General features: G+C 32.8%; 1 long non-coding RNA gene across 1 annotated transcript; it reads left to right on the forward strand.

Annotated features, from left to right (window-relative positions):
- The first annotated feature begins 225 nt into the window (after positions 1-225).
- LOC133300330 (uncharacterized) lies at positions 226-3,055 on the forward strand. The gene is made up of 4 exons (XR_009750054.1): positions 226-509; positions 595-668; positions 2,268-2,352; positions 2,833-3,055. It is a non-coding gene; the product is annotated as an uncharacterized LOC133300330 (long non-coding RNA).
- Positions 3,056-5,314: the final 2,259 nt, after the last annotated feature.

Below are 5,314 nucleotides of genomic sequence, written 5' to 3' on the forward strand. Positions count from 1 at the left end.
TCTGTGACCTACTAATCAAATTTTTAAGTTATGAACATGATAATTAGACAAAATTAATGTTAAGTACTTAAAGTTAGGGTCTTGAGAGTTTTCGGGTAAAAATTTGACGACGGATCAGTTAAAAATTACACCGGGTCTCACTAAAGGACGAATATCACTTAAGTGACATGGCACCCCTCATTAGGGCACCCTCCTCTCCTTCCCTTCCATTTCTGATCAGCAGCCCCTTCACCTCCTTCTCTCTCTAAGTTTCAAATTTTGAAAACTCTCTCATTTCTCTCTAAGATTTCTTCACCTAAATCTCTCTAAACCACCAAACTTCCTTCACAAAGATTGTTCCCCTCACTCTCCTCTTCACAACCATACCATTTTCATGGTGTGAATCAAAAATTTCGTGTCCCTTATCATCCCAAACAGCCATGGTTTTGTGGAGAGCAAAGGCTATGGAGTTGTGTTCTTGAGCTCTCTTGAAGAATCACACTTGCTTGCTTGTTTCCTTTGATTTTTGGGTAAGTGTTCTTAAATTTTTTTCATGAAAAATATCATCTTTTCTTCTTATGTTCTTGAGCCTAACTCATGAGCATGTTCATGAAGGTGTGTGCTTGCCTAAAGGTGTGTTCTTGGTGGAAAAAGGTGGAGACTTGAACTAAAGGAGAAACCTTGAAGATGTAAGCTCCCACTTGGGAAATATGAACCAAAAAGCCTCCCTTTTCTTGTTGAGTGCCTTGGTTTTGATATGTTCATGAGGAGAATGTTGTTTAAAATTTCGTAATGTCATGGTTTGATGATGATTCTTAAGTGTGTGTGTGTGTTTGGAACCATGGAATGATGGATTGGATGACTAAAGGTGCCACCTTTGGACCTTTGAGTGATGTTCATGTAAAAAGATGAATATGAACTCAAAAATGGACCATGAACATTTCAGCCATATCATGTAAGGATAGGGTTTGATGACAAAAAAATGTTATTAAGTTGTTAAGTGTGGAAAAATGATTAGAAAGATTAACTAGGTGGGTTAACTCTAAGTAAAACTCTCTAATCATGATTAATAATGGCTAAAAATCCTAATTAATATAGCTAATCAAATCTGCCCCATAAAGTACATAAGGGTTTAGTTATGTTAAAATTAAGGAGATGATGAATTAGGTGATTAATTAAGGGTAGAGATTAATTAACAAAAGTAATCAAGGATTTAACTCTAAAATTGGACTAAAGTAAGGTTTAGGTACACTAATTAAATAATTAGTAAAACTTAAGTATCATGACATAATGGGACTAAGGATATTTCATAATGTGACTTAATAATAGAAAAATCCAAGAATTAATGTGAATTAGGATTTATAATCAAAAGTAATTAAGGTTTGTTAAGTAAACACATTTAAGGCTAAGTAACCAGTTTTTAGGCAAAATTGGGGAGAGCATATCTTCCTCCACAGAGATCATATAGGGATGTGCCTTATATCAAATTGACGATTGAGATGTTATCTACGTGGTGTCAAAATTTGGTATCAATTGAAGATATATTCCATTCTGTATGTTCGTTTGAGTGAGGACTGCACAGGGAGGCATGTGCAGGGGCGCTGTACATGGCTGACACTTCCATGAATTTTTTCTCCCTCAATTATTACTCAAATTAGGCTCATAATATGTCTAATTAAAGATAAAGGTGTCTAGTTGTCTACATAAAAATTTTAGAGCAAATTATTTAGTATAATTTTCATAATCGCAGAAATGGTAAAGGATGTTTAGGGCCCTGTTCGGAGTTGGCAAACAGCTTTGTTTGTCCCACTTCAAACGGTGATAACCGGAGCTAGGAAACTTCAAATGAAGCATATGATACCTTTTTGGAAAGGTAATTGAGTCTAGATTAACATTCTAAAAGATGAGAATTTTATAACAAGTGAGTCACGCCCAGTAACTAGAAAACAGAAGCATGTACAGTTATGGAAAAACCGTAAAAGTGATATTTAAGCTAAGTGGGCTTATGGGAACCCTTAGTAACTTATAATAATCATAAATATGACTTGGATGAGTTGAAAATAATCTAAGTGAGCCTTGCATGTGATTCTAAGCTATGTAAGTAATTGAAGATTAAAGTGGCTTGTAATAATGCACTAAAATATGTAATAAGTTATAATTGGTCTAGGCTTGTAATGGGCATATTATTGGCATATGAGTATGAAAAGTGGAATCATTAAATGATTAAGTCGTGGATATGACTTGATTAATTAATATGTAATTAATGATGTGAATGGTTCCTACTCTAGGTGTGCCTAGAGAACCGTGCACTTGAGGATTTTGTTGGAGCATACGTATTATATTGGAGTGTGGGCTTGTGCTAAGCTCCCTAAGGTAAGCTCCTAGTTCTAGTTGACTCCTCTCTCTTGTGGCCCCACCATGATGGTGGGCATTATGGTTATATTGTATGAAAGTATATGGTATGATGTATATGTGCATTCATTCACATTCATATAGATGTTATATGATCTTGATGTTATGATGATGCACTGATGATATATGTTATGAGGATCCTGGCCAGTGATCATGGTATGTAGGCTGCCTATGACTTGACTCTGGGAGCTATTTCATATTGAGGTTGTGTTGACTGTCTATGGCTTGACCCTGGAAGTCACACATGTGTAACCGTCTATGGCTTTGACCCTAGGGTTACACAAGGATGATATGATGATGCTATGTTTATGCTGTATGTCTGTATTATATGCTTTATATCTGACTTGTTATGCAGGAAGTGGGCTCAGGGGTTAGAGGATCCTCTATGAACCTTGAGCTTACTGAGATGTTATCTTACCCCGTTTGGGGACATCATTTCAGGTACCCAGAGTAGTGGTGATGCTTCTAGGGGCAAGGCCCCCGCATTGGAGTAGTTGATGATGCAGCTGATGATTTTATATTATGTTTAGATTTGATGTTGGCATGTAGACTTGTTAACATGCTTAATTATTTTATGGAGATTATTGTATGTATTTATTTAGGCTCATGATAGTATTCTTAGAGCCATGGATTATTTACTGATACTTTTATACTTCGAATTAATATAGACTTGATGCATGTATTCAGTTAATTTGGGCATGGAGCCTTATTAGTTGTATTGACCCATTAAGGGGATTGCAGTCCGTGTGGGACTTGCAAGCTATCTGTTTAAATTGTTGTATTAATTAGGTTATCTGTATGTGTAGAATCATGTTTCTAGTTATCCGAAATACAGCCGTTATGCTGTCCGTGAGACTCCGTCAGGAATGACACTTGATGTCATATCTTGATGGTCAATGGCCACTAATACTGGCTCATGGGATTAATTAGTAGATGTATATTTAGATTTACGCTTTCGCAGTATCTGACGTGAACGTTTTTAGAAATGTTTTTATGAAATGTTTTGGAAAAAGTTTACTCGTATTTTTATAAGATGCTTTATTCCTTTTCAAATAAAGTCTTCCGCTGTGAATGTTAAATATCATGTATGTTAACAACCGGAGTACTACGGGGTGTTACAGAAATTATCCGTTTTTAATGCTTTATATGAGCTTGAATCTTATATATTGATCTTAGGTAAATGCATGACAATAGGAATGTTGGTGCGTGATCCATATCTGATAATTTCATTGTAAACTTTATGATTCTAGGGATAGACATAGGGTTTGCGTAATCTTTATGATTCTTGAATTTAATGCTTACTTTCTTTGGGAATAACCGGGAAACTAGGGTTCTTGCAAGATTGTAAAGGTTTAGGATAACAAGGGATTGAGCCCTAATTACATAAGAAGGAATTGATTAGATTAATATTAAGAACGATTAACGTAAAGAAGGAACTCAAACGTAATAGAGAGATTGAAGGAAATCGAAACCCTAGCTATACGTTTCTTTTACATTAGTTAATTCAAATCTTTAATTTCTTGCTTTTAATTCTTCCAATTAATTAGTTAATATTTTAAATTTCAAATTCAAATCTTGTTCTAAATTCAATTTTGATTGTCCAACTTAAGCTGAGATAGTGAATTAGTGTTTGATATATAATCTTCGTGGAAACGATCTCTTACTCGAACACTTTATTACTTGTACGACCGGTGTACTTGCCGTGAGGTCTTATCAGGAGTGCATACGGTTCTACACAAACAAAAAGATGTCAGATAAAATATGCTTAATCCAATGTATTTTGTATTAAAATTCCCCATTGCACTCATTCTCTCTAAAATATTATCGTTATTAAATCTTAAAAAAAATAATTTGTTTTTATAATGAAAAAGAGAGTATTTACTCTTAAATCTAAGTTGGTTGATATAGAATATAATTTGTTTTAACAAGGGTAATAGTTTTTTTATGCCGTAGGAAAAAATTATTATCTCCAACATATTCATTTGTGCAAATAGGGTCCTTCAGGAACAAGAAAAAATGAGACCGACTTTGAATTTGTGTGTGTAGAAGATAATTTCTTTTTTATATAACATGAGAATAAAATTCTTTAACAAAATACTGAATTGAATCTATCTATTCAAATCATGTCAAAAAATAACATTAATAAAAATATAATTAAATAATTTTTATTTTCATATATTTTAAAAGTATATTATGTCAAATTCGATGTATATTAATAACGTATTGATTAATTTTAAATTAATGAAATATGCATAAATATGATTTGTACCATAAGAAATGGGAATTGAGATAAAATTATTCAGTAAAATTACTTTTGAATAGTGTAAGAATAAATTTGACTTGCACTGGTGTAAACCAACTAATCCCTTATAATTAATATTCTCATATTATGATAAACTTTAAATTAAACCAACAATATTACACCCTTAATGGGTCACACTTTGAAGACATATTCATTGTCTTAATCTTGCCACGTGTATCCCCAAGCTCTTGTCATCTTTTTAACCTTTTCCTTATCCTTGCTGTAGCCTAGTTGGCGGGCAACTTGTTCTTCGGCTTTCCTCGATAGTAATGCAACTTTTAACATTTTTTTTTTTAAAGTATCTTTTAACATTCTTATTTAGGAGACGATTTTCGATACATCCGATATATTTACGATTTTCGTTCAAAAATTAAGATTTGGATGAAATTATTTTTCTTTTTTTAAGGGCGTTTGGTACAGAGTATTTTGTAGGATTTCAAAAAATTGAATTTTTTTAAATTTTTAATTTTTAGATATTATTGTAAACTGAATGTTTTCATCATATTTTTTAAAAATCGAGATATTTAGATAAATTTTTTTTTTTATATTTTCATCATAGAAAATATCTCATTTTGATTGGCACATTATACTAAATCAGTGGTACGATGAATGTACCTAAAA

The sequence above is a fragment of the Gastrolobium bilobum genome, unplaced genomic scaffold (assembly GCF_033153095.1).
Source record: "Gastrolobium bilobum isolate Gb01-03AN ecotype WA unplaced genomic scaffold, APGP_CSIRO_Gbil_v1 utg54108, whole genome shotgun sequence".
In the NCBI taxonomy this organism is placed as follows: Eukaryota; Viridiplantae; Streptophyta; class Magnoliopsida; order Fabales; family Fabaceae; genus Gastrolobium; species Gastrolobium bilobum.